The sequence below is a fragment of the Artibeus jamaicensis genome, unplaced genomic scaffold (assembly GCF_021234435.1).
Source record: "Artibeus jamaicensis isolate MK-2021 breed Jamaican fruit bat unplaced genomic scaffold, CSHL_Jam_final scaffold_537, whole genome shotgun sequence".
Lineage (NCBI taxonomy): Eukaryota > Metazoa > Chordata > Mammalia > Chiroptera > Phyllostomidae > Artibeus > Artibeus jamaicensis.
In genome coordinates, this window is record NW_026522047.1 from 227,163 (window position 1) to 242,262 (window position 15,100).

Sequence of the window (15,100 nt, forward strand, 5' to 3'; positions counted from 1 at the left end):
CGCAGGGTGGGACGCAGGGACAGGCACCGGGAAGGCAAACCGTGAAGCCTGTGACCCCTTAGCCAACGAAGCAGGCACGGCCAGGCCGGGGCTGAGGAGGGGCTGCCCTGGGCAGGCACCGGGCCCAGGTGCGCAAAGGCGGGGGAGGGCCTGGCGCCGAGTGAGGGCAGAGGCTGAGGGGGGCCCCTGTGGGTGGGGGTGCCGCTGGGAGTCTCCCCAGGAGCCAGGTCCTCTGGACTCCCATCTGGCCTGGCCTGGGGTGGGTGTGGGACCTGCCCGTGGCCTAGACATTTGTCACTGACAGGGTGCCTGGTCAGTAAGCCTGTCAGGCTCCCCGCCCCCACCCTCTCCCACTGGCCTCCTGGACCTTCCGGGTCTGATGGGCTGGGGCCAAAGGGCGGATTTTATCTGCAGGCAGTGGGGGGCCCTGGAGGCAGCAAGGCGGGGTGATGGAGGCCGAGGCTGCTGGGTGGCGGGGACGTGGGGGCTGGCGATGGGCTCCTGCGGCCACTCAGGCAGGACACCAGTTTGGCAAATACCCACTTGCGTCCAGTGTGCTGGCTGCTGCTTTGGGCACCAGAGACCCAGCAGGAAATGAGAGGGACACAGCTCCCGGTCCCCGGGAGCCGCTCCTGCCGTGGCAGATGACAGAACAACACCTGCTCAGCGAGGGCCGGGGGGCGGGTGTGACAGCAGGCCAGGCCGGGGAGCCCCCTCCGGCCCCAGCAAGGCCCCGCTGAGCTTGGCTGAGGTGGGGCTGGGACATGTGAGGATGACGTGGGAGACCGGCTCAGGCAGAGGGAGCGGCGGGTGCAAAGGCCCCGAGGCCTGCAGCCCCCAGAGGACAGGGGGCTGGAGTGGTGGGGGGGGGCCGGGAGGGAGACCTGGCAGGGTTCTCTGATGGCCTGGGTGGGGTGGGGACGGGGGTGCCCTGAGGAGTGTGTTTACTTGTGAGTGTGAATGTGGGCCTTTCTCTGAGCCTGAGCAGAGAGACCGTTCCCGGGGAACGGGAGAGGAAGGGTCAAAGGCCCTCTTTTGGGACTCCTCTCTGACCCTGAGTCGGCAACCCACAAGTGCTGACCCCGGTGGCCCGCTGAGGGGCTGGGGACCTGGCCCCGCAGGGTGCGTGGGGCCCCGCCCTCTCCGGTGGCCTCCGGTCTGCTGTTGTGGTCACACGGGCTTTCTCACGTGTCCAGTGGGCAAGGCGGGGAGCACCTGGATCGAGGGGCTTCGGGCAGAGCACAGGGGCCAGGGAGCATTTCCGGAGGGGCTGGTGTGCAGTGACCCCGGCCCTGGACACACCGTGGGGCACGGTGGCCGTCTGTCCATCCCGCCTCGGGGGACGGTGAATCATCCTGAGGCAAGAGCGGAAAGCAGCCGGCGAATGAAGGGCCATGAGTCCCCTACCCCTCTCCTCCGCCTGTCCCCGCACCGATGGGCTGGCTGTCCAGGGCTCAGGCCGTGGCAGCGGGGCTCGGGGCACCAGGGCGGCGGGGCCCGGCCGAGCGAGCTGCAGGGCCAGGTGGGACTTCGGGCGGCTGAGGCTCGGCCCAGTTTTCTCCGGGACCTGCTCCCAGGAGAGCAGAGCCGCACCCTCCCATCACCGACCTGCCTCCCGGGACTGTGGGGAGCTCGGGGGGGACACACAGCTCTGTGGGACCCTCCCAGTGCCAGGACCCCGAGGGATGGGCCGAGGCCTTCGCCCCTTCCCCACCTGCCTGGTGATCCTGGGAGTCAGGAGTGCTGGGGGGCTCGGCCCCACCGGCCAGGGGCAGATGGCCTTCCAAGCTGGCCCAGGCCCACACCGGGCGGAACCAACCAGCACCAGCTGGGGCCTCGGTCCTTTTCCTGGGCGTCTCCAGGGGCTGCTTGGGCTTCCTCCTGGCATGGTGGCTGGGTTCCCAGGGCGCTGCTCTCTAACGGCCCAGCCTGGGAAGGGAAGGCGCCTGCAGCTGCCGCCTCCTCCCCGAGCCTGTGCTCTACCAAGCCCGCTGGCGTCCAAGGGAGGGGGTCCAGCCCTGCTTCCCCAGAGAGCTTTCGGCCCTCTGGCCACGCACCCTTCCTGGAAATGCCCAGCGCTGACCCAGCACATCCCAGGGGCTCGCCTTCAGGACTCACCAAGCAATTGCTACCTAAGTTAAAACCAAGCTTGTTTTCCCTTAGCATGGATTTTCAGGAACACACGGAAAGAGAGGCCACGGAGCAGTTCTTGTGTTTGAATGGACTGAACACCAGGAATGGCTTCTTGCTCAGACATCAGAGCTGGGTCCAGGGAGAGGCCGAGCCTTAGGCGTGTGCACAGGACTCGGGGACCCTCCTCGGGCACCACGGTCACGGAGCCAGCGCCATGGCAATGCCTGATAAGGGCGCCAGCCCTCTCCTCCTTCCGTGTATATTGTAATACACAACACGCACGTGCATGGACAGATACATAGTTTCTGTTTCTGTTAACTTTGTAGCTGTTTATGTGTTTTTCTCAGCAATAGCAACAGTATCACTTGTATCTCCTTTAAGAAAATTCTGGGAAGTGGCAAACAAAGCCACCGCCCCAGGTCTCCTGAGCTGGTCCCTCTCTTCCCCTCTCCCAACACTTATCATTCTTGTTTACTTTAATTAATTTCTTATTTTTAAACTGATCTCGGACCCCTGCTCCTCCCATGGACAGGTCCATCCTTGCCACTAGAGCAGGCGTCACTCTGGGAGGTGCCCCGGGGCCCCTCCTTCTGGGAGGCGTACTTGGAGAGCCCCCCACGTTACACCGGGAGACCGAAGCTTGCTTCCAGGCAAGGCCCTGTGCTCTGTTCGAAACGACATGGAATCACGGCTGCCCGCCTACTGCTGCCACTGCTGCACCAAGGTTCACAAGAGACACTGCCCAGGGCATCCGCCCAGGGACACCCCACTCACGATCCCCCCCCCCACCGCCCGCCACTGCCTCGCTTCCTTCTGGCAGCGAGGTGGCACACCCCGCTTGCCGGACGGTCCCTACAGGGAGGGGACACCCCATGTGCTCCCCGGGGTCCAGGCTGGTTGACGTGTCGCTGCTTTTCTGAACCTCTCTTGGGCCATTGGTCCCCTTAGCGCCGGCGGCAGCGATAAGCTCGGTGCTGTCCTGCAGGCAGGCCGTCACTTGCAGGAGGCACCTCAGCGGGGGACTGACCACCCCAGGGGCACATGGGGTCTCCCCTAGGGTCCGTCTGTGAACAGACACCACCCCCTGTTCCTGGAAACTGCCGCCTGCCCTCAGCTACTTCCTGGGTGTGACGGTCAGGGGCCGCCCCCTGCAGAATGCCCCTCAGGGGTGGGAGTGGGGCTGTCCTTTCCTTGGGCAGGGCCTGGGGCAGACGGGCTGGCTCATGGCTGACTGGCCAGCACTCCGTGGGGGCTGCATCCGGCCCCACCTACTGGGGTGCCATTTGGAGCAGGGACCGGGGTGGCTGTCCTCTGGCTGTCTCCCCGTCAAGACTTCCCTCTTTGCTGGGCCTGGCCCCCCCCTTCCCCCGCCGAGGTCTGTCTGTGGTGGGGGAAGAAAACCCTGGTTGCCCCCGTCAGGGGCTGGTGAACTGGGAGCCTCTGAGGGCCTAACTCCAATGTTCTTTGAGGCCCACGGAGCCACCCGTGGCTTACAGTCTCTGCCCCCAATGGCCCCCTGCTCTGGGGCTTGGAAGGCCCAAAGCGGCAGGTCTAAGGGAACGGCCCAGACAGCAGCTGGGGTCGGTCTCCTCGGTCCCCCGTGAAGGCCCTCCTCAGCCACCGCGCTCCTGCACGGGAGGCCCCTCGGCCACCTGTCACACAGCCCCGGGGGCAGCGGCTGGTCTGGGTGCCAGCGCCCGGGGTCCTGCTCCTGGGCTCACAGCCTCGGCGGGGCCCAGAGCCCTGGGCCTGGGGCGGGGAGCAGAGGGAGGGCGAGGGCCGGGGCGTTTGAACTCTGCGAGAGGACTTGTTTTGTGCTCTTTCCAGTGCCTCATCGCAGGGCTCCGCTCTCCTCCACGCCTGCACTTTGGGGTCTCCTGGAGCCAGGTTTGGGGGGCAGCCCCCGCCCCCTGCCCTACCAGCCTCCCACACTTGCTTGAGAGGCTTCCGTGTGCTCAGGGCGCCAGAGGCCCCGTGGCCCGTGCCCGCCTCAGCCCGGCTGGCTGCCGCACCGAGGAGGCCGAGGGCACAGAACCGGACAGAACCGGACAGAACCGGCCTGCCCGAAGGGGCGGGGCAGGGGGCCCAGGGTCCCGGAGAAGCAGGTCTCGGGGAGTTGCCCTGGGGAGATGGACCCCTAGCGAGACGCCTTTCCTGGGAAACTCGAGCTGGGGCTGCCCCCTCGGAGGCCTGGGGAGAAGGTGGCGCAGGCGGGAGGAAATTGGGCTGGCCGGGCCACTGCACAGAGGGGGACCGTCCGTGCGGCCTGGCCGGTGGGAGTCCCCCCAGGTCAGAAATGCCCAGGCAGGAAATGAGATGAACTTGTAAAAGACATCAAAGGAAGTGGAAAAACCATTCCTCTCCCATGTCAGGGGAGGGGAGGGAGCAGGAAGTGCTGGCCCTTCATTAGGGGACCAAGGGGTGAGGAGAGATAGCACTGGCCACTTCAGGATGATTAAACTCCAGAGCCCGGGAGAGCAGGGGGCGGGGGGGGCCCAGGAGCAGGCCTGGGGCTGGCCAGGTGTGCCCCTCTGCCGGCACGGGGGGCAGCGCGTAGCGGCCTGGCCTCCTCGGCTGCCAGCACAGGCCTGGCCTTGCCGAAGTCCCGGGGACTGGATGCCTTTTCCCGGAAGGAAACCCCCGCCCAGTCCGAGTGCCAACTCCTGGAGGTTCCCGAGAGCGGTGCGGTGCCAAGGACACACCCCGGGGTCGGAGCCCTGCTCCCTCCCTGCAGAGACAGCCCGGATGTCCGGCCGGCGAGGGAGGGGACGCTGCCCCAGGCAGGAGAAGCTGGCCTCAGCACCCTCTTCCAAGGCCAGGGGCCACACCGGCCCTCTCCTGGGGGGGGTGGCCCATCTCCACTGCCCGCCTCCAGCTGGCCGTCTGGGGCAGGCCTGTGTCCCAAGGCAAGCCTCCCCTGCGCTTGGGCACACCCAGGCGGCTTCTGGGCACATCCCAGGTGGCAGGACAGCCGCTGCGGTGGCCCCTGACCACTTCCTGCTTGCCTCCGCCAGGACCTCTCCCCTCCCAGGAGGAAGGTCTGCGGCACCAAAGGTGTTAGAAATGGCGTCTGGGGAGGAGCAGGGTGTCCCAGCCAGAGGCCTCCGCTCAGCTTCTTAGGGGGCTGGTGGGTGGGAAGTGCAGGACCCCCAGGCCTGGCAACCAGGACTGGTGGGGGAGGGTGTGGGCCCCTGCTTTTAAGGGCTAGCAAGTCCCCGAGTGGGACAGGACTCCAGGTTAGGAAAAGGGGGCAGCGCAGCAGCCCTGGGGGCGGCAGGGTTGTTTTTCCCGGGCCCTGGGGGAGCGGCTTGGAGCCTGGTGCTCCCAGGAGGCTGCCCCCCTATACCCCCCCAATATTATAAACAGCAGCAACGGTAACAACAAAAGCCCAAGAATCTAGGTCAAAGGCCACCCAGAGAGAGCACCGCTGGGTGCGTGGGCGCCTGGGCATCCTGCTGGACAGATGGGCAGGAGGGTGCTGGCCTTCTGGGGGGACGGCAGCTGAGGGTGCAAGACTCTGATGAGGCAGGCTGGGAGCTGGGCGCTGCACCGGGGCCGGAGGGAACTCGCAGCGGTGCCAGGCTGCCCTGACCAACTGTCGGTGATGCTCCGCGGCCCGGGGCTGGAGCCTCCCCCGCCGGGCGCGGCCGTGCTGGGCTCGCTGGTCCTCCGGGAGGGGCGGGAAGGCAGCTGGACGCGGCGGCGATTTATGGGCCTTTCAGGCGAGCAGGTGCCTCCTCGGGCCGCCCATTGTCTCGCCGGCCTCACAATGGGGCCGCTGCAGCCGCAGTGCCGGCCCCCGCCGCGGCCCGCACGGGCGCGAGGGCCGGAGGCGGCGCGGGGCCTCGGTCGGCCGCGCGCCCATCGGCGCGTGCGTCCCGCGTTCTCTGCGCGCCCTCCGCGGGGAGCAGGCCCTGCACCCTTGGGGTCCATCCCTGCGCGCGACCTGCCCGCTGGGCCCGCGGGTTTCCCGCGCCGCAGCGGTGGGCCCGCGGACGGCCGTGCGCCCGCTCCTCCTGCGCTGGCGGGCACCGGGCTCTGCCCGGTTGGCACGGCCTGCGCCGCGGCGTCCAGGGTGAACACACAGCGGCCCATTCTTCCCGGCTCCGCGCAACCATATGGCAAATCCGCGACGGCACAGCAGCCCCCGCTCATTCAGGCGCAGAATGTCCCGCAACAGGGGACAATAACAACTTTGTTCGCGTCTATTATGGAAGCGAACGGGGGAGGGAAAAAAATCATTTAACTCCGAGAGATAGCCAGCTAATTACCAACCATATGTGAGCCCTGATTCAAAGCCGGGCCGAGCAGTTCATTCTGAACCCGGCGACTTTATTATCGGCAAAGAGGGCAGATGTCCCGACAGCAATCGCATCACAGGAAATCGTGTCGGGCAGTTCTTGAAATGTCCGCGGAGCTCTTTAAACATTAAAGACCCAGCCCCGCTGATGGGCTGGGCCAGGGCCCTCTGGGAGCCCCGGGCCCAGGAGCGGACTTAGCCGGGGCAGTGTGGCAGACGCTGGCCCTGCTGGCCCAGGGAGAGGTCCCCCCTCCTCTACCCCTTCCTGGGTGCTTGGTCGCCTGGGGCCCCGGCAGGGAGGTGCAGAGGAAACCCCACACGCACGGACGCTGCGCTGGGTTTTCCGGTGTCTGCAAGGGCCATGGAGACTCCAGTTTGCCCTGATGGAAGGCTCTGGAAGCAGCAGTTGGGGTGTCTGGGCCACACAGGCCTGACCTGAGCCTGGCTCCTCGGGGCTGCGGCCCGTCTTCCAAGTTGGAGTTCACCGAACAAATGAATGAATGAATGAATGAGCCGGTGGGCGCCGACCCACTGGAAAATCCGTTGGGGGGTGGGGGGGGAGGCGCGGGGGCGAAGGGGAAGGAGGCCCCTCCTGATTTCTGCACCAGGAGAAAGCGTCTGGCCTGGAGCCTCCGCTCTTTGAGGAAGGAGAAAGAGCTCGTTAGAGAGCTAGTGCGAGAGAAAATCTCTGTTTTCCAGGCAATGCAATTATGTTCCAGCTTTTTCTCCTTGTTATTCTTTTAAGCCAAATGTCTGAATAAAAGGATTATTCCCCGCCCCCCAGGCCCGTGGGGGCCACTGCCAGCTAGATTAACTGCCGCCCGCGGCTGCCGCATCGCTTCCATGAAAATAAGTGAGGTCAGCTGCCATTCAATGGCCACGGCATATATATTTGACAATTTAAATATTGGAATCAAAGGGGGAAGGGGGATTTACATTTCTGCCCAGCGCGGAGCCCGTCAGGACCCCACAATGGGGCCGGTTCACTCGGGGTGAGCCGTCCCCTTGCGGGCGGGAGGGAGGACACGGCACAAAGGCGCCAGGGGTCTCCCTTTTGTCCCTTCTGCTTTGCTGCGTGGTGCCGTTTTCTGTCCTTTTCCCCCTGCTCCAAACCAGGAGGGCGTCTTCGGAAACCTGCTGACTGCCTTTGGTTTTGAGGACGCGAAGGAACATGGAAACACTCTCGCCGTGGCTGCTGTGAGAGTGGGCCAGTCAGCTGACCCCCACTGGCCTGGACGAGGCCCTTTGTGAAGCCCCCCAAACGCGCTCTGTCCCCACTTTGCACCAAGGGCACACAGCCATTCGTTCTGCACATGGCTTTCTCGGCCGTGGCTTTGGAAGACGGCATTTTGGGAGGCTCCCTGTTCACGGTGGCCCCTGGGTGTGGGGACCTGCTGTCCCACGACGGCGCCGGGAGAGCACTGGGGCAGAGAGGCCTCGGCACCACCGTGGACGGGGCTCGGCCGCCCGCACGTCTGGGCACAGCCTCTGTCCGCCCGGGGTCCGGACGGGGCAGGCGCACTCCCCTCCGTCACGTCCGGGTGGGTGGGACGCTGGGGGCCGGTTTGCTGGGGCTGCTCTGACGGGTCCGGCCCCTGGGAGCTTAAACAACAACCCCCTGTCTCCCTCTCAGAGGCTGGAGTCTGAGGCCTGGGTGTCACGGGGCTGCTCCTCCCGAGGCCTCCCTCCTGGGCGTGCGGACGGCCGTCCCCTCCCTCTGTCCCCACACCGTGTGTGTGTGTCTGTCCCGACCTCCTCTTGTGAGGACACGTCTGTGGTGCGACTTCAGTTCACCTTCATCACCTCTGCAAAGACCCTCTGTCCACACGAGGTTGCGATCTGAAGCCCCGGGCTTTAGGGTTCCCGCTCGAGCTTCGGGGAGACACAGCGCGACCCTTCACCACACGGGGCTTCCGGCTGGGGTCGGCTGCAGGGCCACCCGGGGACCCTGCCCGGGCCTGGCTCAGAGTGGGGGTGCGGGCAGGGCGCGGGGCCTGCTTCTGAGGCGGGGGGGTTCGGCTTCAGGACAGAGTGGCCCCAGGGCCCCTCACTCTTCGGGGAGGCCTCCAGCGGCGTCCGGGGTGGTCTCCTGGGAGAATGGGGGCCTGGAGCCGGTGCCGTCTCGGGCCCGGCCCACCCTGCACCCTGGGAGTGGAGGCTCGGGCGCCCTGACGACCCGGGGTGCAGAAGGGGGAGGGCTGCCAGGGCCGCCCTGAGGGCTCCAGCCCCGGGCCAAGGCCCCGAGTCCCTCAGAATTGTGTGTCTGCGCTGCGTGCAGTCTTTGGGGCCCGACGGGCTTTCCTTTCCTTTCATTCTCTTTCACGTGTTCCTTCTCACCCCCCAACACGTCCCTGAATCCAAATGAAAGGCCGGCGGTGGGGCCGAGGCTGAGACCCCACAGGGTGACCTGGGGCCGAGCCCCAACGCCCACGCCGTGACTCAGACTCGGGTTTGGAGTCTCGGCAGGTCCATGCGGACCAGCCAGGCGGACACAGTGAGAAGGAGCGAACGCACATGGCTGAAAAAACACTCCAGGCATTTAAAAAATGTCACATAATTGCAAAATAATAACAATAACAACAATATACTTTGGAATTCTGCTGGAAACGAGAGGAGGCTGGAGCGGAATGTGGCCAGGAGTGGGTCTGCCCTGGCTTCGGCCGGGGGCTGTGGCTGAGGAGCCCTCGGACCCCCCGCGCAGACCCCTCGCAGGGGCCAGTGGCTGCAGCGTCGCTGTTCCCCCAGGTCACCTGGTTGGCAAAGCAACGGTGCTTTTTATATATTGTAATCCCCAGATGAAAATAGCCTTGTAGTTCCTCCCGAGATATATCATATACTCATTGTAAAGAAAAAAAGCAAACAACACAGAAATGGATTAAAAAACAACGTTCTGTCTGAGTGGCTCCATTGGCTGGACTGTCGTCCCGTACACCGGAAGCTTTCGGGTTCAATCCTCAGTTGGGGCGCGTGGAGGGGGCGACCAGTTCACACCCCTGTTTTCCTCTCCATCCCTCACGCTCTGAACTCCGTGAGTGTGTCTGCAGGTGAGAATTTAAAAAAAGACGAGAAAAAAAAATGAGGGAACAAAAAGAACTCAAAAGTCCCTACATCTAGATTCTCCCGTCCGGAGAGGAGCAGGGAGGCCGTTTGGCATCCGACGCGGTTTTGGGGCCCGCATTACATTTTGGGTCTGAAGTGCACACTTAGCACATATTTTAAGGCCTTAGAAAACACACACACACACACACACACACACACACACACACACACACACGTCCATGTGTTGTTTTAACTTCAAACTATTCAACCAGGAGGAGAGAGAGGTGCACTGGTGAGGAAGGGCCGGGCCCTCCCGGGTTCAGGTTCAAGTTCAGGTTCAGGGGATGTGTGAGGAAGAAGAAGCGTCCTGGAGAAGCTGCCCATGAGCACAGAGTGGGTGGCCGCCACCAAGGCGGGCCAGGCTGCCACCCCTGGACTCCCGGGGGGGGGGGTGGCTGTCTCTGGTTGATGCAGTGATGGCGGCGGGTCGGGGCCGAGCTATGTCTGTGTCACACGGGGTGTGGCAGTGCCGTTTGAACTGTTTCCTGGAAGGAAATGGAAGGGTGGGCCGGCGGGGGGGCACCTCTTATTTATTTCCACACTGATGGGAAGTGGTCTCCATCCTGTGACCATGGAAACTTCCACGGTGCTTCCTGGCCTCGCATCCCCCAGCCACTGTCCCCTACCCATGGTCGGTCACTGGGTTGGCACAGATCCAGGGCCAGCAGGCCAGGCAGCGGGGTCGGCTGGGCCCTCTGTCCCTGGCCTGGGTGCCTGCTGCCGTGTAAGCCCTGTGCTGGCCCCCGGGACAGGCACTGAGGCCAGCAGGGTGCCGGCCAGCCTGGAGCCAGGTGGCGGGGGCTCCAGACCATCAGGTTGCAGCCCAGCGATCGATCAGCCTGCAGGCGTCTCTGAAAGGAGCAGGCGGAGGGCCCAGGAGGGTGCCCCAGGCAGGGGTTGCATCCCGGTGCTGGGCCTGGGCTCCTGGCAGCTGGACCGCTGCAGTAGGCAGGCCGACCTCACACCCGGCCCGAAGGCTGTCCTCTGAACATCCGAGCAACTCACGGAAACACAGCAGCGTCCGAGGACTACTGGGTCCCTTTTCTTTGCAATGGTCACTTGGCCCGAGTTCTGTGTCTGGACAGTTTGCGGGCCTGGGAGTCGGAGAGCCGGTCCACCCCTCCCAAGGCACAGGGCTTTTAAGTTTGCCAGAACACTACCGGTCACAGAGAGACCTTCTCCATCGTCCCCCCACTGATTGGTTCATTCATTCCCGAATTCACTCATTCCTACCAGACACTGACTTCGGTCCTGCCGCTGGCCCTGCCTACTCCTGCACCCAGTGTGGTCAGACCTGAGCAGCTGGGGGTGCGGAATGCAGGGGAACCCTGGTAGGCAGAGGATGCCCCCTCCCTGGGGCCAGAGGCTGGGCACCAGGGGCCTAGGCTGCTGCTGGTGTTGCTGACGGATAGGTCTGGAGGCCGGGACCTGCCGGCTGCCCCGCCTGCGGCCTGGGCGTCAGTGTGTGCCTCAGAACCAGCACCGTGGTTGTTGCCGGCGGCTCCATGTCCGCCAGGCTGCACCAGGCCACCCCCAGTGCTGCCAGTGCAGGGGTTCCTCTGTCCCCTCTCAGGCAGCCCCCACCACACTGTACACGTCTGTTTGGAGAAGAAAGCAACCAATTTGTTTTCATTCAGAATCACTTAAGATCTCATTCTGGAGAAATTAGAGAAAAGTGCACCTTCCTGAGCCGGGCCCGCTGGGTGCCCGCTCTGTGCCCAGCGGCCTGCTGGGGGGCCAGTGCCAGCGCCCCTCCCCACCCCCGCCCAGGGCGGTGGCCGGGGTCCCAGGGCGGCCTGCGGACTCGACGGTGGCCAGGCCTTGCTCATCTGCATGAAGCGCACACTCGAGGCCCATCTGCAAAGGCGCAATTAAACGCGGGGGCGGGGGCGGGAGGGGGGTTCTGAAATTAGCATTTCCGTGGCCATCTGGCGAGAGGAGCAGGCGCGGCCGGACAAAGGGCGCCGGGCGCGGGGAGAGGCGAGTGTGCCGCCGCATTGACCTGCAAATGAGGCTTTGTCAGCTGGCCGGACCCCCGACCCGGCCCCGCCCTCGCCAGCACGACCCCCGGCCCTTGCGGCCCAGACTGTCCGCCTGGGGAACCCGGAGGCCGGGGCTCTGCTCTGTGGAGCAGGATGTGGCCGGCCCGGCAGGTTGAGGGCCTCCGAGGCCGGGAGCTATTGAGCCCTCCACCCAGGCCGGTCCTTCTCCTGTGGCCAGCCTTCGAACCCCCCCCCCCCCACTCCCTGCCTTTCACTGCCCTACGCACATCCTGGGCAAGGCTGCCGAACGCACTGCGCCTCCCAGGCTGCTGGTCCAGGTGGTGACCTAGCCAGCCCTCAGTCCGGAGGCTCTTGGTCCCTTGCTGAGGACCAGGCCCTCCCCACAGTCCCGGTCCCCACGGCTCCTCATCGGGTGCTGCCCAGGGCCAAGGCCTCCTGGGGGGGTGGGGGGTGGGACTGTGGGCCCCGAGACAGATGCCCGGGTCACTTCGGCATTGCTCAGACTTCGGGCACCCCCAACGGCCTGGGGGGACAGGGTGAGGCACGGCCGCCTCCAGGCCTCAGTTTCCCCAGGTGGACAAACAAGGGTCTTGGTGATCCTGTTCAGCCTGACGTCACTCCTGGTCGCTGTCCCTCCTCCCCCTCTGTCACCAGCTCCTGGCATAGATGAAGGGCTGGAGTATGGTACCCGGGGAGAGTAGTCTCACCCAGCCTGGCAGAGCCTGTGGGGCTTCCTGGGGGAGGCAGCGGGGGCTCAGTCCTGAATGAGCTGGAGGGGGCTGAGGGGAGCGAGGGGGACCATTGCTGGTCTTGGGGTTGGCTGGGTGGGGGGCTGGGATTCTGTCTAGGGCCACTGGAGACACAGGTCGGCCCTGGGTGCTCAGGCTGTGCTGGACGGAGCAGGGATTTGTGGGGCCCTCAGATGTCCCCTTGGCAGGGGCCAGAGTTCTACAATCGCCCTGGAAGGGGGTGTCTCGGCGCACGGGTCTTTTTCAGGACGTTTTCCTGAGGCACTAGTATGCTCTCAGCAACACCGGGCTGGAGGCCGTGCAGCCAACACGCTGTAGCCGACAGTAGTCTGCCACCCGATTTCCTTGGAAATTGGGGGTCCGGGGGCCAGCGTTTGACGCTGCATCCCGTGGACAGGAGTGCCCGAGGGGGCGGGGTGGGCTTGCAGGCTCCAGCACAGCCCGCTCCTTCTGAGATGCCTCGAAGAGCGAAGCAGGGATGGACGTGACTACGGGCAGGCTGGGTCTTTGCTTCCGCCGAGCTCCAGCCGCTCCCAACACCCAGAGGCGCGGGCCTCGGGGAGCTGAGGAGACCCCCGCCCGAGACTGCCTTCCACACAAGCCGCCGTGGTCTGGCTGGGCCTTGGGGGTGGGCACGCACCAAGGGTGGGCCTCGGGGGCTCCTGCGGGACTGCGCCAGAGCTGGTCCGTGGGGCCAGGGCGCCGGTGGCGGAGCGCCCCTCTCTGTCCTCCACGGTCCTCCGTGGGATCGCTGCTCCTCCCGGGTCAGGTTCGAGCCAGCTGCCTGCAGGGGACAGAGCCCGTGCCCAGTGCGGTGAACGAGCTGGTGGCCGGTTCTGCTCACGGGGGAGACCGGCTGTGAAGGGCTCAGACAGGGCGGCAGTGGGTGCCTCGGACGGTGAGGGCAGAGCCTGTGTGACGTCTGGCTGGCTCTCCAGGAAGACTTCATGGAGGAGGGGCCCTGGCCTGGAGCTTGGTGGGATGAGTAGGAGTTTGCTGACTGGAGCCGGGGAGGTAGAGCCCGCTCGGTGGACGGCTGATGGCAGAGGAGGCGGTGGCCCTGCCAGGGGTGGTGACGGAGGAGGTGGGCCACCTGCTGGGGGGCGGGTGGGGGAGTTGGAGACGAGGCCCAGAGACAGGCTTCCTCCTGTCTGGGTCTCCATCCCTGCTTCCCACGCTGGCTCGGGGCTGGTATCCACGCCTCTCGGCCCCAGGATGCTTCTTTCAGCGTGACCAGCCGGGCAGAAGAGCTGAGTGACGTGCAGCACGGGCCGGCCTTCGGCGAGCCCTGGGCGGGCAGAGTGCCGGCTGCGTCCTCACGCTCCAGAGCCCGGGCCGGCCGGGAGCGGCCTGGGGCCCGGGGCCCGGCTGGGGAGCCTGGCCGTGCCCCGCACTGCCCTGTGGGTCGGCACCGCCCAGAGGCTGCCTCCTCTCCCCCGCCGTCCTCTTCCTGCCTAGCCCACTCCCAGGACCCCCGGCAGGGCACCTGCTGGAGGGGAGGCGGCCGCCTTCAGCCTGGGGGTCAAGTCCGGCCTGGCCTGGGGCCTGTCCCCACTGCTGCCGTGGGGTCCAGGAGTCTGTGGCTGTGCTCACACGCAGAGGCCGGGCTGGGTGACGAGGGACAACCCAGAAAGACCATTTAGGGCTGCTGGTGGCCTCAGCACCCTAACTCACTCTGGGTGTCCCTGGCCAGGTGCCGACAAGGGGAGGGGCGGGAGCCTTCTGTCCTCAATGCAGCTCATGCTGCCACCTGGCCTCCCAGACTGTCCCCTCCATGGGCCCCCAGGAAGTGGGTCCGGGGCTGGAGGTGGCCCTGCTGCCCCCTGCTCCCCAGGCCCCCCCCCCGGCCCACCTGCCTCCCACCGCTCACTCAGAGGGCGGCCCCGGGGGGGCGAGGACAGCCTGGGTGGCAGGCACACCAGTCCGCTGACCCCTGAGAAGGGGACAAGGCCGGACTGACTTGTGCTGGGCCTGGGTGGGGGGATCGTTTCTCTGACAGGCACCCAGAGCCCCCCGAGGGCTGCCAGCTGTCTGTGGGGCCCTGGTGGAGGAGCTGGGTCTTGGCCCCGTCCCCACTGTGTCCACCCACCACACGCCTGTCCCCGGTCCTCAGTGCGGGGCTGTGGCCCCCGGGCATGGCCCCCGCAGGGCACTGACTCTGGGAGGCCAGTGCCCAAGGCGTGGGGGCGGCCCAGGTGGGCAGGCGGCCGCCAGGTCGGGCCGGGCAGCTCCAGTGGAGGCTGAATGGGCGCTCTGTCCTCTTGCCCCTGGCTGTCATCTGCCGCTGGATTTGGTTTCCTGGAAGCTGGTGCGGCTGCAGGTGGATTCTGTGAGGCCGGGTGACCTCGAAGCCCGGAGCCCTGGTGTCTCCGAGCCATGTGGGGGCCGGGGGGAAACAATGGGGCCTTTTCCCGGCGGGGACAGGGCTGAGCCGGCAGTAGGAGAGCAGTCTGCCCTCGCCCTCGGCCCCGGCCCGCCGTCAGGGAGTGGGGCGGTTGGGGCTTCGGTGCCAGGCCCTGGCAGGACTCGCGGGAGGCCGGCCAGCCGGGCGCCGGCAACCGAAGCCGCTTGGACACACGCAGGGTTTTGTGGAGAATTTTCGGAGCACGGCTCTGCCTGCTTCACCTTGAGGCTGGTGGCGGGGGGCGGGGGGGGGCAGGGGAGGGAGGAGCGTGTCGGTGGGTGCCAGGGAACCACACTGACCGCCCGCTGGCCTCTGGCCGCCCACAGCAGCTCGGTCCCCCCGCCCCCGCCACTCACTTGGAGGGGGCAGAGGTGGTCTGGGTGGTGAGGGGGCGGGGAGTCCAGGCCAGATG